At 46.4% G+C, this 27,877-nt stretch overlaps 1 protein-coding gene across 2 annotated transcripts in view; it reads left to right on the forward strand.

Annotated features, from left to right (window-relative positions):
• The window catches only part of LOC8030719 (CD109 antigen), a 190,262-nt gene that overhangs the window by 108,943 nt on the left and 53,442 nt on the right, over positions 1 to 27,877 (forward strand). The window lies entirely within an intron of this gene.

A 27,877-nucleotide genomic window follows, 5' to 3' on the forward strand; every position in this document is an offset into this window, starting at 1 on the left:
GCGGTAATGCGGTTTGCGTCTCTCTTTTTTCTTGAGGACTTTTGGTAGCCAAGGACAAGGCTTTCTCCATCCGCGAGTTCTTGGCTCGCGGCCTGATGGCTGCCTCTACTCATCTCCCTTGTCGTGGTCGTTGCGGACCCCGCGGCTCGCCGGCGCTATTTTCCTTCCCTGCATGGCAGCTTCTGCTCTTTTATTTATTTTTTTGGTTGTTTGTTTGGTGGGTGCCCGAGTGGTCCCTTAACTGGACAGTTTTCAAACGGAAGCATAAGCCGTCTTCCAGAGAGAAGCGTTCCTTTCGTGTCGGTTCTTTCTTTTCATTTGTTAGTTTTTACCCCTCTTGAAAATTTTTGAAGCTAGGCCCAGGTTGACAGCGCCAGTGTTGAGCCTAAGTTGATGGCCAATCGATGTAATGGGAGCCGAAAGATGCTTTCTCTTCCTTCTTTATATTAGCCCTGTCGCGCGTGTCTTTTTTTTTCCTTTTTTTTCTCTTCCTCAATTCCCGGCGATGGCAAATCGATGCCGGAGGTGGGTGGGCGGCCGCGAGTTTTGCCGGCGTCGGCGATTCGAGCCGCGGACCCGTTTCGTGACGAGCCGCGAGGATCCGTCGCGCCTCCAAGCCTGTTTTGACAGTTGCGAGTTATCGCTCAGGATTTGCCGCGTCAGCCGGACACAAAATGCGCGGAGGCGGGGGAAGGGTCGTCGGTCTCTCCCCCAGCCCTCGGCTGCCGCGGCCGTCAGCCGAACATCCGTCCGACCTCACCTTAACGAGGCAACGGCACAAACAAAACCCGTTTGCCTATTATTGGAACGTCCCGGTGCTGCTTGTTTTGGCGGTGAAATCCCCGATGCGAATATATGTACTTATAATGTCCCCTCCATTTCCATGCCAGCGCTGCTGCGGCGGTTGAGCAGTGAGGAAGGAGAAAGTGGCTTTGAAGGGTATTTTGGGTTTCTTTTTTCTCGGGTAAATCCCCGGTTACATTTGCTCCGTTTAAGTGCCGATATGGCAGAATGCGGATTAAAGCGGACTTCTCTCTTAACGAATCCAGGAACAGTACACGCACGACGTGAATTGCATATCTCTCCGTGGATCCCAGATAACTGTTCTTGTAATCTTGGCTGACACAGTAGGTCCCAATCGGCGTGAAAAAAGACGCGCAGGAAAAACGGAAAACACCAGAAAAACGCCTTCGAAACAGCTGACGACGACCGACACTTTTCGCGTGTTTGTAAGTATTTACGGTGTCAATATGTGCAAGCATATTGTCACCGTCTGCACATCGGCATATGAAAAGCTTTGTTTTTTTAGACACAAATTAAAACATGCAACGAAAGACATAAAAACGGTTGCTTATAAAACATACGTTAGGTCCATCTTGGAATATGATAGTGTCGTCTGGGATCCTTATACAAAAGAGACATCGATAGGCTAGAAAAGGCACAGCGACAGGCTGCGCGTTTTATTCACTACAGACAGACAGCATCCCCAACGGAAATGCTCAGAGCTATTGATATAGAACCTCTGCACATAAGGCGAGAAGTCGCACGTCTGAAATTGCTTTATTTAATGATCAACGACAAACTAAATTTGAGCCCGAATAAGTATACGTTCTCCGATCAAGCTCAAAACGATCAAGTAGATTGAATCATACAAAAACATGTCAAACTTATAAAAGCCGAATAGACACCTTTAAACAGTCTTTCTTTGGAAAAACTATTGAGGCTTGGAATTCCTTGCCCAATGATGTTGTAAATTTGGAAACCGTGTCCTCCTTTGAAGAATCCATTGTAAAGCTGTTAACATAATGAGAGCTTAAAGTGATGCCTTTTAAGTGTGAAATTTGTAATTATGTGGGTTAATTGGTTTATTTGCTTAGAGGGCCAAGGTTGTGCCTTGTTGTCATTGCTTGTTCGAACAGCAGTGCCTGCTAACTTGTCCATTTCTTATGCTTGCGTTTTTTATGTGTCATCACAACGGTAGATACTCTCCCTGTAATAGCCCTCAAGAGAGGGCTGACAGTATTTTCAAATAAATAAAAATTTCTACCCGAAAATCGAACTGCGTCGAAACGAAAGCAACTTCTTTTTATGGAAACGAAAAATAATAAAACCCGATGTTTGCTTCCCAATTAGAGAAAAATTAGGGTCTCGAAAACGTCCCATCCTACTTTTTACTCCAAAGCAGCATCGGTAACAAAGGATGAGGTCATTAATTTTAATCAGCGTGCTCATGGTTCTCAGCCAATGAATGAAGCAATATGTCGCAAGAACCCAAGCGTAAAGTTGCACAATAATAATATTACAGTTTTATGGTCGGTTAGTGCAATCAGATAAGTAAAGGGCCCTTATATTTAGGAAACTGAGCTTCAAATACACGACAACTGGAGTTTCGTTTAAAATTTATGAGCCTTTTTTTTTTTTTTTTTTTTTCCCGTGTGGGCACAATGCATAGCAGTAATGCTAGTCTTGCGCATTGACAGTAATTTTGAGTAATATTTCTCAGCTCAGTGATGTGAATGCTGCACCGTTTGCGCCAAATTGCGCCCAAGTGCTTCCCGCTGCATCCTGCTACATTTCATCAAGCTGTGAGGAATTTGCGAAAAATGTTGCGCCGTCGCGACCGAGGGATTCCCAGGATGGATGATGAACTCGGCTGTGGTAGCCCAGGGCAGTTCCGGGGCAGGAACGTCAGGAGGCGGGGGTCTCGTACAACTCTCATTTATTTGCATACTACGTACAGGTCCGGTGGTCGAGAGCCGGCTGGTATTGTCGGACTGCTCTTAATAAAAATACAAATTTTCCGTAGGTTCTCAGGTGGGGACCCGTATGTCGTCAGAAGACAACCAATCCTGGTGGAGTGGTTGTTGCTACCTTTCTATTTCTGCCCCATCAGGTTCTCACGCATCGACGTGAGGCGATCTCACGCTCTGTCCCGCGGACATCTCATCGTCTGGACGGCACGCTCCCTTGACCCAGTAGTTCTGGTCAACCTATCCCACCTTTCCTGAGTTGGGGCGGGCGAAGAGTATACACTACGGGTCCACAACGGTGGTCGGAGAATCCCACTGAGATCAGAGTTCAAGGAATCCGGCCACACACCTGTCTTGGCGTCGGATGACGGCACTGCTGAGCGAAAAGTGATACCTACATCCAGGAAAATCTAACCAAGCAAGACAGAGCGCTTTCCTGGGAAGCAAAAGAGTGGGCTATGGAAACAAACTACAAATATGTTCGGTTCAGAAACGGAAATGTCCTCGTACGGAAGAAGGAGCGGAAACTAGTGCATGCAGTTAAGTCTTAGGGTGATCTCGAAAATTTTGGGCCAATTTTTTTCCCAATGTAATAACTCTTCAATTTTGTTTTTATATGACTGAAAATAATTACACGTTGTCTAGCAAGAGACGTTGTGTGGATGCTTAGAGCGTCTAGATTGAGTTGTCACCACAAAAGGACGATCTCAGAATCGATTTCACCGCCCCTTTAAATCCTTGGCACACCGCTGGGAACGGTCGCGAAGGTCATCCACGGCAGCTCGATCTTTCTTACGCCGGATCACAGGCATGAGGAATCAACCGCCAATCGTAACTGCGGTAAAAGTTTTTTTTTTTTTTTTTTTTTAATTATGATGCGGTGGTACGTTATTGGATTGTTGCGGTAGACCTGCGCGAATTTTTGAGACTTTCGACTGTCGCTTCAAATATTGTACTACTTGATTTAATCTTCGTATCGAGTACTGACGGTACTTGAAAGTTTAATGATGTTTTTCATGATGCGTATCATGGTCTGCCATGACGGGCTAGTTAGCTCTGTTGAGTACACTTGTCATCGTGCTCTATCCCACTGTGGAGAAGTCACACCAAGGGACTTGCTATCCTGCTTATCTCGCTTCGCCGCAATGCAGCCGCTTGCTTAGAGGGAAAGCACTCTTTCAGAACGCGAGACTGCGCACGCATTGAAGAAGAAAAAAAAAATGAAGTCGGGGTTTGTTGTTGCAACAAATGTGCAATGTTTTATTGACATTGTCATTGTCAATAAAACCGCGGCTAGTATATAGACTTTTATTGACATTGTCATTGTCAATAAAACCGCGGCTAGTATATAGACTGTGATATCTCGAAAAATTGTGTTACCATAAAACATAACTTTTTTTTTTTTTTTTTTTTTTTAATTTGGACGTAGCGAGAGGGTTTCTAAACGAGCTTTAGCGTTAAACGCGTGGAAGGCTCTTTTTTTTTCTTGCGCATGAAAATTTATTACGAAATCGCGACAGTTTTATTTTGCACATACAACCACAGTATAAAGTAAAAACCCGAAACTTAGTCCTTACCGAGAAGCGAGAAATCTACTCCGAATGACGTTTCGACGGGTCGGGTGAAACAACGAAAACGCAGGACCTTCTATTATTTCAATGTATATTAGTTTTTTTTTTTTTTTTTTGGCAGCACTACGACAGATTTAAAACTAATGTAGATACCTTCATGATAACGTTGCCTTTTGGAGACATTTGAAAGGCACATGCATCTGAAGAGACATTTCGGATATTATATCCAGATCGCTGCACTTTCGCTAGCTTTTCTATACCGGTATGATACTGATAAATGCGTCATTTGTTTACCAATTTTACGTGCCTGAATTGGGCCGACGTAGAAGAAACACCGATAAATATCAGTTTTGAATCTATAGGGGAAATATACGCCAACATTTTACGCCCCCCCCCCCTCTTTTCCTAAAAAAATCGTGTTAATTATTATTAATGCGCCGATAACCGGAAACCCTATTAATGTCACTTCGGTATTTAAGTTTTTAAGGGCGATTTAAGTTCGCATATCTCCATATTGTGTAGGAATTGTTGAGTCTTGCGAGCTATGGAGGTGTACGATTGAACAAAACCAAAACTTCTATTATAACTGCGCACACTCGGTCCAAAAAAACAGCAGGGCGCCCTAAAAGAAATGTATTTTTGAACTTTCGAATTTTTGGCGCTGAGAAATTCGATTGTTTCCGAACTTCCGATTTTTTCGCTCTATGAAATTCGACATTTTTTAACCTTCGAAGTTATCACGCAAAACGCGTTGACAATTTTTTACTTTTCGACCTGTTCGACGAAGTTTGATCCGACTTCACCCCCATAGGTTCGGGGCTGCAAAAAGATAAATAACACAATATATCTTCCATGTGTGGAGTGGCGAAAATTGCACTTAGCTGATGGTGTCCCGAACGACTTGCTTTTAAAGCGCCGAATGATCACTTTGGAGTGGCCTCGTCCTCGTAACCTTTCTATAGCGCTCCGCGTCCTGCGGAAAAATGTTTCAAAGCCGCGACCTCCTGCTCTCGTGTTTGTTGCATTGCCTGGAGTCTCATCTTGAGGGCAAACGCGAAGCGAAGTGGAGGCGTTACCACTAAGCTACGCCACAGCGTTTGTATTTGTTTGCTGTTAATACCCGAGCTACGCCGCAGCGTTAACAACCCACGTTACATTTCTGCCCAATGTTTGCGCTCTCTGGGGAAAGAAAAGAAAAAGCGATAACAAAATGCCATCGCAGCACTGTCAGTGTCAAGAGCCAGCACTTCCTAGACAGCTTTAAAGCCTGCGCGTTACGTCACATGACGTCACGTCCGGGAGGCCGGTACGGGCGCTGATTGGATGCGAGTTCCGCTTCAGCGTTCGCGTGGGGCTCGTTTCCTATCATAGTCCCACGCGAACGCTAACGCGGCACTCGCATCCCATCAGCGCCCGTGCCGGCCTCCCGGACGTGACGTCATGTGACGTAACGCGCAGGCTTTAAAGCTGTCTAGGAGGCGCTGCAGGAGCTTGTGCTGGAAGAAGTGCTTTCACGCGCTCCAAAACAAAAACAAACAAAAAAAAAAAAAAACAAGAAAAAAAGAAGCAACGAAAGCTTTCAAGACAAACTGGTCAGATGTCTATTTCTGTTTCAAACGTTTTTTTTTTTTTTTTTTTTTTTTTTTTTTTTATCACTTACCGAACGTTGCGTGAACGCAACACCGGTGCCCAACAACTTCGCTGCGGAGCTATCGCTGTGTACTGTAAACGCTGCGTTCACTGACTGCACTGGGTAGAGCGCCGTGTACTGTAAATCGCTGTGTACTGTAATTTGGTCTGGTTGCGTTCTTTTCAACCTTGAGTTGTGTCGGGGGCGCTGTGCCTGTGGTGTCCAGTGTTTTCTCCATCGGACGGGTCACCCCGCCGAAAATAAACGCCCAGAGCAACTAAAAAGTTTCGGGAAGTCTGGATGCCTCTTCATGTGCACGCGTTCTCCTGTATATTTAGTTGTCTGATGCCAGCATTGCATTTAGGCGACGTTCGATCAGATGGCCACAAGTTTGCAAAGACGTAGGAAGTACGTTCGCTTGACCGCCTCAGGGCATTTCGATGACCCGTTCAACCAGTTCTGCGCTTGTTTCGTAATTACGACAGATAACGAGTAATACAGGTAGTACCGTCGGTACCACAGCACTGAGAAGGAAGGAGTATATTCACGGCATAAGAGAAATGGGCAGCGTTTTCGGTAAAACGTTTTAGCACATCTTGCGATTCTTCTAGATGAGTTCATGAAAACTTACTTTGAAACTGTGGTCATGAAAACTTACTTTGAAACTCTGGAATTTGATCTCCGTCCGTGAAATTTCCGACTTCGAATTTAAAATTCACACTTTCAAACTTGTACCTAAAAAAAAAAAAAAAAAATCTATATCTTAGAATGGTTCGGGGGATCTTGAACTTTCAAGAAATTCGAAATGTTAGATTTTTTGGAACAATCTAAGAAATCGAAATATTCGAACTCGAGCTTTTAGAAACCTTGACATTTTCGAGTTCGATCCGCAGCTGGGTTCTAAATTTGCGTACTTCTCGATCTCGAACCTTACCGAGGTTCGCAATTTTCGAACCTGTCGCACTCGAACTTCGGGAGGAGGTTCGCGGCATCCCTAGTACAAAGTTCTGTTCCCCCGTCTTTTTTTTTTTTTTTTTCCTTTTTCCTTTACTGTTTTTTTTTTTTTTTTTTTTTTTTTTCGCCAGTTGCTTTGACGATCAGCCGCTGTCTCAAGTTCCAACATCTTGTTCATACTCACAAATTTTGACGAATACTGGAATGCGCGCACCTTTCGAACATTTCGAAATTTTTCTTTCCTCTTTTTTTCTTTTTTTGTCTTTTTGTTGACCGGGATTGTATAGAACATTCGTTCGCAGCAGCATTGTGTCTACGCGCTCCTTTAAAGTTCGTGATGGAAACTTACTCGAGGACACACGAGGAGGCGAGATAGATGCCAGCGGCGGTTGTGTAACCCACCCAAAGGGCCGAGAGATGAATGCCGCAGCCTCGGCAGTGAGGCGTCGCCATTGAAACCGGCGACACTGCCAGGGGAGCAGGAGGAACACGTGCCGGCTGGTCTGACTGAACCGCTCCCCACCGCCTTCACACGCCGAGATGAACACGTGCTGCAAAGTCTATGGGGAGGAGGGGCGGTGTGCCACGAAGCGAGTGCCGGAAACCGCGATAGCCTCTATCTCGCACCGGACAGCGGCGGCTGTCCACAATCGCTAGGATGAATTAATGCGCGCCCGCATGACTTCGGAGCTGGACGACGATGGGGTGTGGGAGTTAAAACGGACCCGGCGCCATGCGACGCTATATACCCGTTTTCACCTCAAGAGCCTGGGAGTTAAAACCGACCCAGCGCCCTCAAGTACCGTAGTAAAAATAAAGTCCGACTCCGCGCGGAGTATTACTAATTTCTCCCCTTTATGTGGGGAATTAAGGTTTATATAAGTGAGTCCTAGATTAGATATTTTATTTTATCAAGACGTACACGTTCCAAACGCCAAAAGCATCGCTTTTCTTTCCGACAACCAAATCTCGTAAGAACTACTTGGCGCCGCGTACGAACAATGCGCAAAACCTGTTTTTTTTTTTTTTAGGTAAAAACGAATATAGAAACGAAATTTTCTGACCAATCTCAAAAATAATAATAATAATAGTACTTGCACCAAAAACGGGTGCAAAACGGACTCAAGGAAGGAGACAAACACGCAGGTTCGTTTCGAAGGCGAAGGTATTCCAATAATCGCCCGGCGTAGCCGTGTCTCTGTGTGCTTGGCTGTGGGACCTGTTCTGAGCACGCGCACTAACTCTCATCCGCGAAATATCAGGCGCCGCGCACCCGTACATAGCCTAGTGACTCGGCACTTTCTTTTTTTTTTTTTGCTCGCTGGAGTGGTAAGTAGGGATGTGCGTTTGATGCTGAAATCGAATAGCGCTGCGCCATTCATGGCCTTCACAGTGCAAGAAAAGTCCACAACTTCTCTTCAGTACGCTATGAGTCGAATCGCCGTTCGCACACCCCTCTCGGCGTCAGCTGTTTGATGCTACGGTGCTACACTGTCAAGGCTAGTGTTGCCTCCACAGTGCTGCAGCCCCGCGCTCCTGAGCACGTGTCTTCGCGTTGCGTCTCATTCGCTTGCGACTTTGACAGAGTTGGAGCACTGCGGAAGCTCTACGCTAGCCTCGACAGCGTCGCATAAAATAGTTTACTAATGAGTGCTGGAAGGTCACTTAGCGAAGTTGGTTCTACAACTCCGCAAACGGACGGGGCGCACGATGCGGTGCAGAAGACCGCGTGTGTGGTACGGCGCCTTCGCTGACCACTGATGGGTTTGGCTTACTGTCTGCGGCAGTCGTTGAGTTTGAGCCGCCTGAGAAATGTCCCTGGATGCTCAAGCCGCGTAACGGTCGTGCGCGCGGGACAGGGGAGCGCTTCCCTTCCTGCGATCTGCATGACCTGCTATCGCTCGCGGGGTCGATGGTAGAGCGTCTGGGACTATCCGTGTCTGCAGGGTCCGGCGGCCAGGTCGCGATTTGTCGACGCCGGCCCTTGCACCGATGATTTGGCCCGGCTCGGAGGGCTCATTGCGCCGCGAGCTGATGGGGTACGTCACTCGCAAATGGAGCGGATTTCGAGGGCGCTCGCTCAATGGGCCTCGGAGACCCCGGCCAACTTCTACACTTCGCTTTCGCTCTCTCCCTGCCAGTTGTGTCTGTATAGTTTGGGCGTGTAAAGTGGCTTCCGCCGGGAGATCTCAGCTGCCGAGTTTCTCCCAAGTTTTGGAAGTAAATTCGAATAAAACGCGTACAGCGGAGCTCTGTTGAACGTGCCAGCAAATATTCCTTTTTGTCCCCCCCCCCCCCCCCCCCAAAAAAAAAAAAAAAAAAAAAAAGTTTTTAGTCTTGTTTTTTAGTTTTTTTTTTTTAAGGGTGAACAATCACTAGTCCGCTCTCTTTTTTCTTGTTTCTTAAAGTGGTTTATCTGTTCATTTTAAACTTTTTATAACATGGAAAATGTATTTTAAGCTTGTTCCACTCGCCACCGTCATGAATGGTACAGCTGCACTGACAGCCTTTCCCTGACTCATTTGAGACCTTAAGACGTCTCAAGTTTGGGACGTTGAAATAAATTGAGACTTGCATTTGTCTTCTTTTTCGTCTATCGTTTCCGGTTTTTCCAAACATGTCATACTATATATACATCCGCCTTCATAGCAGTATCGCCAATAGAAGGTCGTGTGCTAGAATGGCGTTATATCTCCGCCTAAAAAAATAATTACTCAGCTAAGATATTATAGCTAAGTTATTTTGAACGCTTGTTTAGAGACGGGTATACCGATTTGATGCTGTAATAGCCAGACAAGTCGACGACCATGTAAAAAAAAAAAAAATATATATATATATATATATATATATATATAGATATATATATATATATATATATATATATATATATATATATATATATAAAGGGGAGCCTTCTTCCTTAAGCGGGACTTTTAAAGTCCCGCTTGAGGAAGAAGGGTCCCCCTTCGAAACGTCGCGGTTTTTGTATGGCTTATACGTGTTGAATTAAACCTTCCAAGTTTGTTTGACCCTCGGTGGCTTCTACTTTATATATATATATATATATATATATATATATATATATATATATATATATATATATATATATATATAGGGTGTTTCAGAGAACGCAGGCGAAATCGCTCCTGCGAAAACTACTTATTGCAACGAAAAAAGGCTGTGGTGTTTTGGTCCTGGGCCAGGGGCCCATTTAGGCAAATTATTAAAGTCCAGGATAATTAAGTTAATTATTTTTGCGTAATTAAATTTTTTAATACTGTGTTTAAGGCCATGGTTTAAATTATAAAATTGCTCAGCATCAGCGAAAAACACTAAAGCAACAAATTGCAGAACGATAGAAGGCACGCGAAGCATTTTACGACTTTCTGAAAAACCGCACAAAATCGATGGGTTTTTAAGTTTCGGTTTCCTATCGGAGCGCATCTCAGCCCCGGCGGCACCACGCCCCGTGAAGAGATAGTTCAACCAGCCGCTGCTGCGTCGCGTGATGACAGCGCAGCAGAGGTTGGTTGCACTCTCTCTCCACGGGGCGCGGTGCCGCGGGGCTGAGATGTGCTCCGATAGGAAACCGAAACCCGTCGAGTTTGTGCGGTTTTTCAGAAAGCCGTAAAATGCTTCGCGTGCCTTCCAGCGTTCTGTAATTTGTTGCTTTAGTGTTTTTCGATGATCCTGAGCAATTTTCTAATTTAAACCATGCCCTTAAACACAATATTAAAAAAAAGTTAGTTACACAAAAATGATTAACAACTTAATTATCCCGGACTTTAATAATTTTCCTAAATGGGCCCCTGGCCCAGGACCAAAACGCCACAAGCCTTTTTTTGTTGCGATGAGTAGTTTTCGCAGGAGCGATTTGGCCTGCGTTCTCTGAAACACCCTGTATATATATATATATATATATATATATATATATATATATATATATATATATATATATATATATTTATTTATTTATTTATTTATTTATTTGGTGGAGTTCCCCTTTTAAGGGTCGCTATAAACGGCAGGCTCTCACGATACACATGTGCGGAGGTCCTCAGCTACACGTGTCTTTTTTTTTTTTTTTAATAGGTGTGTGTGTGTGTTTTATATATAGAACACCCTCGGGCGTGGTTGAGTGCAACGGACCGCACGAATGGTGAACCCTCTGCAAATAGTTCCCCGAGTTCCGACTAGTTCCGAATGGCGGTTTGACGCTCCGACGCGCAGTGAGTGGTCTGCTCGAGCTTTAAAATGATGCGGCTTCCGTCGGCGCCCCGCGAATTACTCGCGCCCCGTCGAACTTGGGGAATGAGCTGAGCCGTGTGTCTCGCGCCTTTCGGGGGCTTTCAGGACGAGGATTTGTCGGATTATGCTCCTCTCGGTCTTGGGCCGGCTGTGGTGCGGTCATTTCTGAAGCTCTCTTTCGGAATTGGCACGTAAGTTATGTTTGATTAAAAAATAATCCCTGGTCTTTAGCTCTTTTTTTTTTCTTTTTTCGCGTGTTTGTGTTGTTCTATTGATATCCCAACGACTCGTGGCTTTTCACAAGACCGTTTTGCGTTCTCTCGTATAACTACGCTCGCTACTTAGTCGACAGCAAAGTGAAAGCGACTTGGTTGCTGGGCAATCTTGAAGTCGCCTGACTGCGCTCTCGGTGAGAGAGCCCAGTCACGTGAGACAATGCTAGCATACTTCTCTGGTCTAGCCAACTCGTAGCTCTTACTTTGTTGTTAGCGTTAGAGCGAAAAAAAAAAAAAGAAAAGAAAAGAGCTTTGTATGTGTATTGACGTTTTCAAGTACGACCTCTGGGCGCCGCCCCCTTACTGCTGGTGTGGGTAGATCGTCTGATAGTCAAGCATTGCTGAGGCCGTGGCTGTGAGTACGCCTCGGCAATGCTTGCTCCCTGCTATGCTCTCCAAACTTGTAAGTACTTTTTTTACAAGTTTCGCACTTGTAAAAAAAAAAACAAAAAAACAAAAAAAAACGAGTTTGTTTAGTTTTTTAGTTTTCGTGTTGAAAGTATGACAACATCCGTCCATCTTCCTCTTGCTGGGGCTCTGATCTCCGACTAAGTACAATAAGAGGATTGTCTCTCCCTTGCTTTTTTAGCAGGAGTTTGCTGCGTTAGAGCAAACATGAGGACTATGTTCTTTTTTATACTGACGGAGCAAAAACCTCAACCTGAGTAGGTTGTCCAATTTATTCCATTGCATACAGGAAAGCCATAAAACTGAGCCCTGCTGAATTGTATGCTGTCTCATTAGCCATCCACTATGTAGTAGACAGTAATGTAATGCAAGCACTTTGTTGATTCCCAGAGTACTCTCATATCGATCGCTTCCTTAGCTGAGAGTAAGAACCTTCCTGGGCAGCACGTATACGTGTACAGAGAAATGAGGCCCTTCAACACGGACATGTCATAAAATTCTGCTGGGTGCCCAGCCACCTGGGTATTCCCGGTAATGAGAAAGCAGATCAACTTGCTGCCTCTTCGTGGGTATGTATTCAAGCGTTTCTCGGCCTGCCCCATCTCAAGTCAATCTTCAAAAAGTCGATCATTAAAGCGCGTAACACATGTACGACGAAACCGTCCGATCCGACGTCCGACCGCGCAATACGACGGTCGGAGGCGAGGGTTTTCAACGCTCTCCGATGCTACGAAAACCCTCGCCCCTCAAGGTCATTCCGGCAGTCCGCACGTCGGATCGGAAGGTTTCGTCGTACATGTGTTTCGCACTTAACTCCTGGCAGTTGGACTGGGACATGCAAACTGACAACATGCTTCATGCCATTAAGTCTGTTTTGGGGGTGTGCGAGACTTCCTCTCATAGACAACGCCGTTTTGAGGTCCTCCTGTTGCGCTTACGAATTGAACACTCCCGTCTCACTCATTTGTACTTGCCTTGTGGTGAGGATTTGAAACTCTGTGAGAACTGTTGGGAAAGTGCTGTCTCTCCTGCATATATTATGGCAGTGCAGAGGTCTAATGCTTAGTGCCAATCGTGTTTTCCACAACTTTTTAGACGTCACCTTCCACTCCATCCAGGCACGTAGCCAGGATTTTGTTTCAGGGGGGGGGGGGGGGGGGAGGGGGGGGCGCCCATGACAAAATGCTGTATGAAGGGGAAGAGGAGGTCCCTGCAAAATGGAAGATTTCGGGGGGGGGGGGGGGGGGCTTGGGCGCTACGCGCCTCCCCCTCTTTCTTTGGCTACGTGCCTGATTCCATCCATTCTTTTTACTTGGTGACCAACCTTTCGTATACCATTCCAGCGTGTTTGTGACTTTCTAAACAAAGTTGGCTATTTATACACCAGCTGGATACCGATAATGCTTTTCTGAAAAACTTGCGTTTGGCACACATGGCCTTGGTTGCCCCTGTGCCACTGAGCTTCCAAGCATCATCCTCATATTTATTTACAAATACTTAAGTCACTGACAGCTTCTTGATTCGGCCTTCTGATCGGGTCATGCTGCAGTCTCATTGGCTGTGGAGCGATGATGAGTGTCTGGGAACTCCCCACGCCCTGCGTTCCTCAAGCTGTCACTATGCGGGCAGAAAGTGCGGGAGAGGAGGAGACGAGGGGGACGTCAGAACGTCGAGCTCTGGTTGGAACGATTAGTGGGTAGACAAAAAGCCCTTTGTCTTCCCTGCACTCGTCGAGCGCGTTGAAACGCGGAAGGAACTCCGGCGTTTGGTGTTCGCGCTCAAACGCATTCGACGAGCGCGAACGAAGGCAGCTACTTTTACGTCTAGCCACTATATAATCGTTCCGACCAGAGCTCGCTGTTCTGACGTCCCTCTCTTCTCCTCCTCTCCCTCACTTTCTGTCCGCATATCATTCTTTAGGTGAAATAGAATTCCGCCTCTGGCATGCGCTGGTTGCCTTCCGCCGTGCTTTTGCTTCGCGTGGGACAAAGGTACAAAGCTCGGGCTGGAGGAGGTGAATGAGCTTACCTGCACCAAGGTGGCGCATCTCCTTGGCCTGTCGCCGACTGTAGAGAATAAATGAGTTCGCCTGCACCGGCATTCCATGCATTGTGATAAACACCGGTTCGAGTTATGTGCAGCTGTCAAATCTCATAAATCCAAGCGTAGCGCGACATTTCTCAAAGTCAAACGGAAATAACTACCAGTTTCAGATGAGAAACAAAACTAAAACTAAAAGGCACCAAAATGTTGACAGAATTCTTAAGACAGTGTCACATTCAAGAATTAGTTTTTCTGTTAGTGACATTCGATGATTGTCTTTGGAAATGTGAATCGAATGTTTGTTCTTTTTTGAGAGAGCATTATCTGACCCGCGGCACCTTTATACATCCACTCGTGATCAGAAAAGAAAACAAGGATTGAGGCGGCTGGCTGGCTAATACGTTTATTAGGTATCTGCCTCTGGCTGAAGGGCCTCAAGTTAGGGCTACTCCCCTCCTAGATGACAAAGGAGTTAAAGGGGGGGGGGGGGGGGGGGGGGATGAAACGATTCCCGGACTTCGGTCAAAAATTTGTGAAAGTCTGCATGCCCTCTGACACTTTTGAAGTAAAGAACAGAAAATGGATTTCGCCTGCGTGCCCTAGTTGTTGTGTAAAAAAAAAAAAATGTATATTGGCATTTTTGGCACCCCTCAACTTACTCCCAGTGTTCAGGGTTCCACCTAGTCCCCCTCCTAGTAACGTAATTCGGGCTGCCGTGTAGGTTCCCGTGTGCTCTCTCAGTGGACGCTTCCTCTCCCTCTCTCTGCTGACATTTGCGGGCGTTATTCTGCAGCTCAGAGCCGGGCGAGGTCACGTAATCTGGCCGTAGTTCCTTCGGGGCCACTGGCGGCTGCAGCTGGGGGAAAAAGCTCGACTTTGCGTTGCTATTATGCAGCGGAATCGCGACATTTCTCAATGAAGATGTTTTTTTTTTTTCTATCCTCCAGGACGTAAAAATGACGAGATGCCTCCCCCTTTAAATCAGTTTGAAGGAATACGTTTGACGGTGCTTTCTTCCAAATTTATAAAATATATATAACTGCGAGATTTTCTAGTATTTGTTTTAGTAAACGCTAGCATATTCAAGGGTGTTGTTTTATAAACGAGCAGCTTTGTGGAATATGGTGCTGTAATCAGTATTCGTTTCTAATACCATAGCTTACTAACAACTCTTTTCATAATGTTTTTTTTTTTTTTTTTTTTATGTATTCGTCAAATTTTGTGTCACTTGCAAAATAGCACCTAGATACTTATACTGAATAACCCTTTCAAGCTTGGGACATTTTCTGTCAATTTGGGACATCGACGTATTCAAATTTTCCTGTGAATAGAATAGTGCTAGATAGGGGTACATCGAGCGTATTTAATTAACTGTAATTCTTGCCGCCCCCCCCCCCCCCTTTTTTTTTTACAGCGGAGCTGTTAAGGGCTAGGTTCCCTAGGATCGTGTCGGGTACCAAACACTTGTCGACAGAAACCACAAACCTCTGGACAGCTACCGACATCTATAAGCGACGGCGGCAAGCAGACAACCAGTCTGGTTTCCGCCGTCGCTCGTAGATGGCGGCAACCTTTCCAGCTGTCATAGAAGAATGGATACTTGGGCGCGTTGGTAGGAATTCATTGTAGGAAACAGTGCGAAAAATAATAGACGAGGATGAAGAAGAAACACACATGAGCGCAGCGCTAGTTAGTGTGTCTCTTCGTTATCGTCTGTTTTGCGCGCTGTTTCCAACGCTCTTATCAGTTTCGGTTTAGACTCAGTAAGGGTCGGCTGCGTGCCCTTTCGGGGAAAGAAGAGTGGGTGCGGAAGGAGCGGCGACGTACGCAGCAGCGCGAATGGGTCCGCAACTGACGCGAAGTCGCTGTCGCCTCGACTTCCACTGCGTCCACCGCTTCAGACTCCCTTGCGAAAGAAAAGCTCATCTCTCGCCTGGAAAGCCGCCGCCGAGAACAGAACCAGCGATGTAAACGGCGCCGGCGGGCCACGGAGGCCAAGCGCAATCGCGAGGCCCGGCGACAAGTCGACGACAGCACTCCACGCCGGCTGAACAGTTCCCGGGTGCGACGGCGAGGTTCCGGAGGGAGTTTGTGGAGAACCCGTTTGGCGTCACGTGCGCCGTGTGCGACCGACTCTGGTTCGCCGGAGACGTATCCACGATCGGCGGCGTGTCGGACGAGATTGGATTGGATTGGAATAAACTTTAAGAAGCGGCAAACGGGCGTGTGCGCGTTGCGGCAGTGTATCGAGTCGGCGGACGTCTTCAAACTTACCAGCGTGCAGAACTCGCCAAGATTCCCTGCTCAAAGGCGCGGTGCCCCGGTTCGCGACCGTGAACGGCTACAAGTACCCACTCGTACCGGAGCACCTAGCGAGGTTGAACCTGGTGGAGGAACGACTAGTGGCGCCCCAACTCCCGTTCATGAGCCTTCGGCGGTTGGCAAAGACAACCGGGGACAGTACGGTTGTCACATAACCAATTATCCAATCACACCTTAACCCTTACATTTATAAATACTTAATTTCTACCATAGTACAGCTTCGCTGGTGTTGCTTCTTCACAAGAGTGGAAAGGCTCAAAGTTTTTTGCTTTCTTTTTTTGTTTTGTTTTAGTTGTATGACTCGATGCAATATTGCATTTATTCCTCTTAGTCAATTGCATTTCATACTTGCCTTCCCAGTCAGAATTATTATTATCGTATTTTCTTTGTTTCTCCTTTTTGTACTTTGTTAGCATTGCTAAACGCTACTTCGTGGAGGCCGGAATACAACTGATCCTCTTTTCCACTTGTTCGCTTTCAGAGTCCGATGAAATATACTATATGTACGGAAAACGGAAAGCACCACTTTAACAAATTTCCTAGCATAAAAAAAAAGAAAGGAAAGAAAAACGAAATTGTATTTTATTAGTTTCTTCAGTTTTCTCAAACAGTGAAAAAAAAAATATATATAGAAAAGCACGAGGCGAGGTTGGGGTTGGTGGAGCCATAAATCCTGGCCTTCTCTAAGTCTCTGCTTTGCCTTTGGTCTTCCTCGGGACCGTATAAACTTAGAACTGACTTGGAACGAGGAGTTTCCGCGCTGTCCTTGCGGCCTCCAGTAAAAATGGGAAGTCATAAACATCTTTCCCATTCTCATCTGGCGCCAGCGCAGCTGGTGGCATTATCTTAATTGAGTGGCGTTTTATTCGAGTGGCACGCAGTATTGGCCTTCCCTCGGAACATTTATTGCTCGGCGCGGTTTTCTGCGCGATGCATGATCCACCGGTTCCTTTATTTCCGGGATTGCTTCTTTTTTTTTTTTTTTTTCTTTTCGAAACTGGACGATGTTGTTCGTTTTTATTTTTACCGTTCGTTCCGAAATATCCTTGCACTATACCGTATCTTTGTGTCGCGGTGGCTTGCCTGCCAAATAGCCGCCGCTGTAAATTGTTTCTTCGTCTCTCTTCTTTGCTTGGCAGACAGCAGTGCTCACGACTTGTTTTCCCGGAGTTTCTCGAGGCGTGGGTGTAGGGAACAATATGATCGAAGCACGAGCTTTTATGGTTTGCGCCGTTTTATCGGCATGATACGCGGTTCCCGACTCCGATGATCCTTGCGGAACGCTTCGGAGATCTCTAGGCATTCTTTGTTTTGTTTGCTCCTTTCTCGAGTTATGCAACAGTCCGTTCGTCCCAGGGATTGCACGGAACCTTTCCGTTGTTTTTTTGGGGAGACTGCGTTGTAATTTAGTCGCTTTTGTTTCTCTCTATAGTTGTCTTTTGATAAATTTTGTCTTCAGTTAGACGACGTTCCGTGGTGTTTAGTAGCGTCCCTGCTACTGTGTAGCTCGATGTCGCGTCAGTTTATAGACCTTTCCAGCTGCAGTCTCGAACGAAGCCATTTACAGCGCGCGTCCCTGGTTTTGAGAGTGTACGTCAGTGTTGCCTGACTGCGCTGAGCTGTGGAGTTTCTCGTCAGTGGGCTGTGGCAGCCTGCGTAGGCGCTATTCCTGACGCTGGTGGCGGCTGCATTGCCGCGTTTACTTTTTTATTTTGTGATCTGTGGCGAACGTAATTTATAGAGGTCTTTAAGAAACCAGTGATCTATTTTTTGGGAACAAACACAAAGAAATGAAAGCTGTGTTGGTGAGTCTGTGCGCGACAAAACAAATGCAACTGGAATGTTTGTTTCATTTTATGTTGATCTTTATACGGCACCATACACTCAGCCGTGTCAATCTACAAAGGTCAAATCTACCGTCAAAAATATTTGAACACACAGCATATCTGAACTGCATAGATATTCCCCGCCCACAACATGAAATTCAACGAGTCTAAATCGAAAAACATATATTGTACGTACCCCACGGTGCCGCGTTATCCGAACAGGAGTTGAGAAAGGTCTCAAATAACACAGCATATCCAATATATATATTGTCGACGACAGTCACTTCACGACGATCAGACGGAATCCGGCGTGTTTTGGGGAACATGTCGAAGACAGCTCTTTTTTTTTTTTTTTTTTTTTTCACAGCTTCAAAGGAAATGAACGAACGTGTCTATTCCGTCCCCACACCCCGGACCCGACTCCATCAGCTATTTTACGCGAAAACACGGAACACAGCCACTTTTTGGAGATTATCTCAACGGAAATAATCCTCCAAGAACGTCGAACTGCCTGCGTCGCGGGCTGCTTGACGTTCGCTCTCTTCGTTGGCCGAGCAGGCTACGAGCCCTAGTATTGCCTGGTTCTCACAGTGCAAGATAACATACAAAGGGTAAGCATCCTAAGCAGGCGAATAAAGCAAAAACGTCCAAGAAAAGCCGGCGAACTCCGAATCCACAATGCAGGTGGGGAGTCACGCTGACCGGGTTTCCACAGCTCAGGCGGGTGCCAGAAATTTCTGGCTGATAGGGGTCGCTCGAGTCGTGACCTTGGACGATCCAGTTTTTTGTACGAGCTTGTGTGTGTGTGCGTGTGTGTGGGGGAGGTAATTTTTGAAAAAAAAATATTTTTCGCTACGTTGTTTTAATTAAATAGAGGTGCACTTCGGATGTACGACAATATTTTTGTTTCCGAAGTTATTGACCGTGGAAGTGGCCGGAGCTGGAGAAACTGACGGTCGTAGTGAGCGTTGGAGTTGTCTGAATATATTTTAATCGAGAGTCTAATGTATGGACTCCCGATTCCAGAAGAATGCGCCGCAAAAAGAAAACGAGGCCAGGGTTGCCAAATGTTTGTACTCTGACCCGCCAAATTTCTACGAGATATAGCCCAAAAATAGCCAAATGCCGATCCAGAAAAGTAGCCCAAAAATAGCCAAAAGAAAAACTGACCATTTTGAATGTTTATTTAAAAAAAAAAAAAAAAGACTCGTAATACATTTTTATACATCAAATAGAAATATTCACACCGCAAGCATCACTAGTTCGCAGAACCAACAGCGGAGTACGGGTACATCACAGAGGTATTAAAACACGCCAGAAAAACCTCTGAAGGAACATGGCCTTTGCAGCACTGCTCTTTTCCCTACAGTCTGAGCGTTTCCATCGACATCCTCTTTCGCAAGTCCGTCTTTGTGTGCGTGACCTGGCTGAACACATGTTTTACTGCAGCGGTGTACAGTGGTAAAGTAAGAAACATATTTTCCCCTGTATTCATTGTACGCTTAGTATCGGGCATGGTGACCAGAATGACGTCACGGGAGAACTATACAGAATTCACAAACTATAGGTGCACGCCAATCAGCAGACAACATAAAGAATGCGCAGAGCAGGTGGTGTCGGGGCTGCAAGGAATTGCGCCGTCACTGGTTGAGATAGAGGAATAACAGCTCCAAGGAGGTTATATTAAGGCTTCTGGAGTGGCGGTCTCCCGCACTGTCCCATGCGACCGGGTGAAGCCAGTTTTGCCGGTCGGCGGCCATCTTATGAAAGGTGAAACGAAACGGCGCTCGAAGCGGCAGTAGCAGTGCATCGTTGCTTTTGGGGCTGCGTATTAAAAGAAAAACAAAACTGATTTTTTAAATTTGTTTTAGAGGACTCAAAAGCCGCTCAAAAGGTAGAAAGCCGGTCCGCTTTCTATACCTTTAGTAAGATGGGGCTATCGCCGTTTTTGACGTCAGCTGCACAGCACATGCTTGCATTCGGACAAGATTCGGGGGTGCGCAAAGAGCAGACGAATTTGCTTGCTGTCGCGTACATATCAAGGTTGACAGACTGAAGCACCAAATGTTTACTTAACAATTACTCTAAAAATACCATAATTGAACCTATAAACCAACGTTACTAAAACACTCAGTTGGGAAACTCGCCGTCGAAACCTGGGCCGCTGGCGTCCACCGAGACCGAGCTAAATACGACAACAGCGTCACTCTTATCATTTGTCTGTACTGTAGTCACCTCGAGCTTTTAGGAAGCATGTTTTTACGTAAAAACAAACGGAAAAGACTCTTTTTGTATGAAATTAATTGGAGTTTAGTACAAAATGGAGAGCGCATGATGTTTTTAAAATCTTTAGTTTGCAAGGTTTTGCGACACAATTAATATTGTTTTTATACAACCATGCCTCAGCGGTGCTTTCAGGTAGCGCGTCCCGACCTAGGTGCATTTTAACTTCGGTAGTGAGACGCGGCCCGTCCGCTGGAGAGACGGGGGTGGCACCCCTGAAACCCCTTCTACCGTATCTGTTTCGGCGCCAAAATGGCAGATTAAAGCCACAATAGATGTCACGTGCAGTTCCTCGAGTGGCCGCTGCGGGAGAAATGGCGGCGTTGTGTTCGCCATTAGCTCGGTGCTCGAGGACAGATCGGGGACACTGTTTAAGAGCAGTCTCTATGGCAGTTTCCTGAGTGGTTTAGTAACGTTGCTATAAACCCAAGTGCTTTGAGGCATTTTGGTGTGCCCAGCACGGGTCAGAAATAGCCCAATACTAGCCAAATAGCCAACTACCAATTTTTCCCACCAACTGAAAATAAAACTAGCCCAATCTGGCTACTTATAGCCCGACCTGGCAACCTTGAACGAGACAGACAGGTCAAGAAGAAAGTGGAAGCTCCTCCCACCTCTTTCCACTTCGGCAGCTAGAGCAAACGCTGGAGAGGAGTTCGCCTCCTCTCCAGCGTTCGCTCTGCCAAAGTAGAAAGAGGTGGGAGGAGCTTCCACTTTACCCCGGGTCGTAATTTTTCGGACACTGGGATTAAGATTATAAGCATTCTGCACGTACTTGAGTCGTTTTGATGGTTATGATGTTTTTTTTTTTTTTCTGCATTTTCTAAATGCAGAACTTTTACCGACATTTTGTCAAGGTTAGCTCTTTCCGTCATTCTTAAAATCACTGTTGCACCGTAATCATCTTCAGCGTTAGACGTATGTAAATAAGCACAATTTTGTTTGAATTGCTGCCGTGGAATGGATTTTTCAAGAATACCACTTTTCTCGCTTTTATTAATTTTTTTTTTCTGCAGCATGTCAGTGAAAGTTACAAAAAATTAATATATTTAGTTTTGATATGACGTACGATCAACGGCAACCGGCCCTCAGGTGGGCGGGGTTACGGAAGATTTTTGACAAGTGAAAAATGTGCTGTTGCAGCGACTGTAAAATTGCGCGTTTTTTTCAAGTTTTCCCGGAACGTTACGAGAGCAAGTCTCTTTAATTTTCTTTTTTTTTTTTTTTTATTGCTCTTGGGTTGTGGCTTGAACCCAAATTCATTTTTTGCCTAGAGGGTTGAAATTTCAGAGGGGGCTTCTGCCAGCTGCCATTGTAGTTGTTTGTGCCGTTTGACTGTCTGGTGCGTGCTTCCCTCGCTGTCCCAAGTGGCAAGCAGGCACCGCTAAACTAAACCGCACGCCAGACTTGTACTCACACGTGGCATTGCCAAAGAAGAGGGCGCGTGCACAGCTTTGATCGGGGCTTACGGAAGGCGCGCAAGCGCTGGACCATTTTAGAAAATCGCCGGTTCACGAGGTTCTCGTATGAAAGTACGTGAGCACGTGCTCACGGGAGCGTGGGTTCTTTCTCGTCCAAGCTAAAAAAATATTTAAAAAAAATGAAAAACGTTTTGCGCGAAGTAGTTCTACAAGATTTGGTTGTCGAAGAAAGAAACCATGCCGTTAGGGCTTAAAACGTGCACGTCTTGATAAAATAACGCCGAATGCACCTTAATTGAACTCAGGAAGGGGGAATACGGTAATGTTCCGTGATGAGCCGCACTCTTTTTTACTACGGTTCTTGAGGCGAGTACGAGTGTTTTGATGGAGCCCCCCAAGGTCCTCTTCGTGGTGGCTTATCTTTCTGCCCCCACGTTCTTTCCAGGACGCTTCTTCCCTCTCCTTCCTAATGTGCGCCATTGTTTCCTCTTCAGAATCCTCGAACCCCGTTTTCCGCCATGTGACGCTGGTTATTTCTAAAACGGTAGAAATAATTTCTTGCCCTCAAAATTTAGGAGGTGGAAAAGCCGCCGTTGCGTCCGTCAGAATGATCAAAACCCGGCGAAGAAAATAAGAAACTTGACACGCGGGTAAAGTCACTGTGATTTAAGACAAGTGCACGCTATCGAATAATATGCTGTGTCATTCATAGTCTCCCCAGTCTAATCGTTTACCACATATTTTTGGTAGGGGTGTGTCCGAATACTGCTTCGAATCGAATACTGTAGTGTCATTTCCAGCTTAAAGGGAAGCTGAAGAGCTTTTCGAAAAAAAAAAAAAAGTGAGTTAATGGTTGATTCTGACGTGTTTGTGCCTGCTGAGTCCAAATATCGCAACCGTTTGAACCAGAGTAATCACTAAACGCGAAAAAGAGCGATGAAAACAGGGGCCCTAATCTGGAGACTTGGTGAAAAAGTCGGGGAGTAATTCGGCGGCTATGATTGGCTGGCGCCAAGGTCAAGTGCGGCGTTGGCCAATCGCGGCCGCCAGATTTCTCGCCGACGTTTTCGCCAAGTGCCAAGCTTAGGTCCCCAGAAGCGATGATCGCCGCAGCTGCAGGCCATTGGCTAGTCACACGTGACGCGTCACTGTCATAAAAGGCCCATCTCGACTCTCGCTTACTCCGTCGCTTGCGGAAGTAGTCGGGCGCCGAGGCTTCTGCTCTTGTAAACCGGGCTCGGCTTCTGATTTTTTCGAGATCTTTTGGGGGGATCCGGAAGGGGAATGTGTCCAGAGGACCCTCGACGTGACAAAGTACGCGTTCCACCCATTGGCAAAGGAGAAAAATGAGCCCCCGCTGTAATGTGGGCAGACGCGAGGAACCGCTTGCGCCGACGCGACATGGTCGGCTTCATACGTTCAGGAACGTACTGACTTTACTTATTGTGAAGTAAAACGTTTACAATAAACGGAGTGCTATTAGCAAGTTTTCGTAGACCGCGTTTCTCCCTCCGCTAAGCCCCCCGCAACGAAGAAGCCGCTACTGCGCCTGCGCGCCGATGACCTTGACTGTAGAGTTCCGGGTACCGTAGTGGGTTGCGGATAGCGTTCCGGGGCTGCGGAAACGACCTACGTGATTAACTGTACAGAAAGTCCATCCTTGGGATAGTGGTACCCTGTGCTGCGTTTTATTTGTTTGCCACCAATTATTACGCGATTACAGCTTTAGAAAAAGCTGATGTGTGTGTCCGGCAGCCCTCAATTCGATGTCGAATTCGTGAAAGCTTCCTGGGCCTCTACATTCACATACTTCTCCCGAGATTTGTGGATGGCATTAGACTACCGCCAAGCATTATCATCGTCCGATAGCATTTTTACGGCACAAAGAACCATTGCATGACACACGATTTTCACAAAAAAAAAAAAAAAAAGAACTTAATTTACAACAAAATGTCACATGCTTCGTATCTCCAAACAGCGCTTCTAAAGAGAATATATACCTTTGGAAAGAAAATTTAACAAGAATTATGTTTACGTTTAAAAACAATACGTGACCTGAAATAGTATCAGCAGCTGTAAAAAAAGAAAGGCCATGCTAAGACAAGTTGCACCGTGAAAATCGCATGATGAGTTGCATGACCAGTTATTTCAACGAGCTCTCCTCTTCCAAGTGGTAGCGGAATCGATTAAAAAACAAAAGAAAATAATCTTGGGTAGCGGAGTCGGTCCGGGAAATAGGGTCACTTCAACGACATAAAAAGAAACCAAACTAAAACGCTAATATAAGTGTATAATACCCCTGTTACACGGGCACACTTAACCGCGGTTAACTCAGCTTTAACTGCGGTTACGTGGCAGCACAGTCGCCGCACTATACCCTCGGACAGCTATTTCAAAAGAAGTGAAGAGAGCGCGTGCACTGCTTTGATGGGTGCTCAAGATGCTCAAGCCCACGTTCGCCCATAGCTCTGACTGCATCGCCGCAGAATGTTGTCGGCAAGTATTGTGCGCTAATTGTGGTTTAGCGTAACTGCAGTTAAGTGTGCCCGTGTAACAAGGCTATTAGAGCGCATAAAAAGCCTACTCTTTGAGTAGGCCTTTTAATGCGCTTAATTACCTTCTCACCTTCAAAGATGGTCGGCAGAGCGTCGTGTTCAGGCAAACCTTCTTCAGACCCAAACCCATAGATGCATTGTCTTCATATGCGCCTTCCGGAACACATTCCGAACAAAAAACCGTGTACTTGCTCAAACTCGTCTGTTTGCGTAGCTGGAACCCAACCCTTTGAAATCCTGGTATCGGAGTGAATAGGGCGGTAAGCGGAAAGAACAACTGCGACGAGCGCTGTTCGTACAAGCCGACGGCTACACGGGAGTACGGCATCGTGTAACAGCGCGAGTCAGTTGCTTCGGTGCCACGACAATTCCGCAAACCCGTGAACAAACGAGAACAATTAACACGTCAGCCGATTTTAGGGGCGAAGCTCCTTAGGGGCTAGCTAGAGGGTGCCTCAATGACCTTCTGTTTAGAGTGATGCCACCCTTTGTAGTACTCGATGCCGACAGCACGCGCTCACGGGAAAAATACAAAGAAATCGACGAAAACAAAATGTCGCCATAGCAGAGTCAGCGCCACAGACGCGTGCAGGGACACGCTCTTTCACGCGCTTCTGAACAAAACATAAATGTAAAAGTGGGAACAAAATGGCCAGATGTCTCCACCCTAAGCAAAGCGCACATGAAGGCACCCTAGGGCTAGCCATGTCCGTATGTCCGTCCGCCGTCCGGCGTGCCCCTGCTCGTGAGCTCACGAGCAGGAGCTCACGAGCTCCTGCTCGTAAGTTCATCACACGGTGGTTCATCAACGAGAGCAAAAAAAAAAGGTGAAAAAAAAAAAAAAAAATAGCGGGCTCTGAGATGCCATCCTATCTGTCTTCTTAAAAAAAAAAAAAAGAAGAAAACCACACATTCTTCTACTGACATAGAGGCCCGATGTCGGATAACAAGATCGGTGTCCCACAAGGAGCCGTAATCTCGCCAACACTTTTTAATATGGTGATGGCAGATCTTGCTCTTTCCCTAGAAAAATTCCCTTCTTGGGATTTACCATTTACGCAGACGATATTACTATTTGGACAGAGAACTGCAGCACGTCCACACAAGTCATCACGCTTCAAAAAGCCCTGGACACAATTCAAGACTTCTCCAAACAGACGGGGTTACAACTCTCAACCGAAAAAAACAAATTACGTCGCCATATCCAACGCCAGAGGGCGAGATGAAAAAGTTGGAGACAAGATTAAGCTCCTCATCAATGGCCAGCAAATTAAATCTCAAACCTCAATTAGGATACTCGGTATCGTGATTGACGAAAACGGAAAGGCGGGAAGCTGGTACCAGCAAATCAAAAGTCAGTGGAAGCAGGCACTCAATATGATCAAACACACCACCGGCAAAGCGTGGGGAGCTAAAGAAGACATCCTCAGGACCATGGTTAAGGCTTTCCTTGTTCCAAAGGCAACTTACGGGGTGAACTACCTCTGTCTAACCAGAGCCCAAAAGAACGGACTTGAAGCACTTAACAGGGAAGCCTTGAGAGTAATCACTGGGCTTCCGAGGTGCACCAAAGTGGAAGCGCTTTACGAGATCGGAGGACTCAACACGATCGAAGAAATAGCACAAGAAAACAAGATCAGTCAAAACTTGAGGCTTGAAAAAACTGAACCAGGAAGAAAGATCCTGAAAGCTCTTGGTTACAACAACGACGTCTACCAAGTTTTTACGAAACCTCCTCCACCATGGGAAGACGAGATAGTTATTGATACAAGACCGACCCCGCAAAATCAAGGAAAAACACAAGTTAAAAGAAGAAATAGCGCTGCCAGGAAACACGACACCGAGGTACAATTACTTCTTGAAGATGACACTAACGTCTTTATTTACACGGACGCAGCCAAGGAGGACAAATGCACAGCTATGGCTCATTATTGCGCAAACGACCAGAGAAGAGTCGCCGCCTCCCTGGGCAATACCACCAGCGTCAAGGAGGCTGAACTTCAAGCCATCAAGACGGCGGTCGAGAGTGCAGAACAAGAAAAACATAAAAGCAACATTTATGTCTTTACGGACTCTAAAGAAGCCGTGCGAGCATTGAAAAAACATGATAGCCGCAGCAAAACGGTTAAAAGCATTAAGGCTACGGCCCGACAGCTTCGAGCTGAAGGCCGTACCATCAAGATACGATGGATCCCCGGACATCAAAGTATCCACGGAAACGACGAGGCACATGCAGCCGCACGGGAGCAGCTACAGGCAGTCCCACTCGGCCAAGGCTCAGTGCACCCCGTCGTAGATGAAGACATCGAAGACGACGTCGACCCGTCGGAAATCAAAGCCCAAGAACGGCTAGAAAGAAGCCAAAGACTCGCCGATCTACGCAGGCCAGACGAACACCCCCTTCCATCGACATCTTACTGTCGGTGGGAGCGTATATGCCTACGAAGGTTGCGTACAGGAACCGCCATGACACCGGCCTTGAAGTAGAAATTCCGAAAAAGCAACAACGGGGAAGATTCCGAAACTGACATGTGCGATCACTGTCAAATATTGGCAGACATCAAACACATCATCTGGGATTGTCCCAAAAGTGACATCAAGCCGAAACTAGCTTTGAATGCTCTACCGCCACAAGAAAGACCATCCTGCCTAAAGGAATGGGTTCTTCCAGACGGCACCCCCGAACACAGAAAAGCAATTTTAGACTCGCTGATAGAGTTCATCAAGTCCGCCGGACTTGATATTTACATTTAAACCCAATCCCTCCTTCCCCTCCCTCCCCCTGTAGCCAATGACGAGTTTCAAGGGCAACAGGTACCCCACCTGAAAATAAAACATTTTCTCACTCACTTCTACTGACATGAATGAAAACGGCACCATCAGCTCTACCTATGACCAAAATCAGTATCAAGAAAAAGAAAAAAAGAGTAGGGGGTTCTGAGTTGCCATCCCATCTGTCTTCTTACAAAAAGAAAAAGAAGAAAACCGCACATTCTTCTACTGACGTGAATGAAAACGGCACCATCAGCACTACCTATGGCCAAAATCAGTATCAAGAAAAAGAAGCAAAAAGTGAAAGCCGTTTACAACTCCCTGTAACACCGAATTAGAGCGCAGCTCTCGAGGAGGAGGAGGGAAGGGTGCTGGGGGTGAAGTGACCTGGGGGGGGGGGGTCACGTGACCTTGGGGGTCACGTGACGATGCCGATGATGTCATCAGTGACGTCACTGATGACGTCATCCGCGATGATGACGATGCGGATGCCGGTGACGTCATCAGTGACGTCACTGATGACGTCATCAGTGATGATGACGATGCTGATGCCGGTGACGTCATCAGTGACGTCACTGATGACGTCATCAGTGACGATGACGATGCGGACTCCGATGACGTCGTCAGCGATGATGACGATGACGATGCGGATGTCGATGACGTCATCAGTGGCGTCACTGATGACGTAATCCGCGATGATGACGATGCGGATGCCGGTGACGTCATCAGTGACGTAACTGATGACGTCATCAGTGATGATGACGATGCGGATGCCGGTGAGGTCATCAGTGACGTCACTGATGACGTCATCAGTGATGA

This window comes from Ixodes scapularis, unplaced genomic scaffold, assembly GCF_016920785.2.
Source record: "Ixodes scapularis isolate PalLabHiFi unplaced genomic scaffold, ASM1692078v2 PGA_scaffold9__187_contigs__length_104089568, whole genome shotgun sequence".
NCBI lineage: Eukaryota > Metazoa > Arthropoda > Arachnida > Ixodida > Ixodidae > Ixodes > Ixodes scapularis.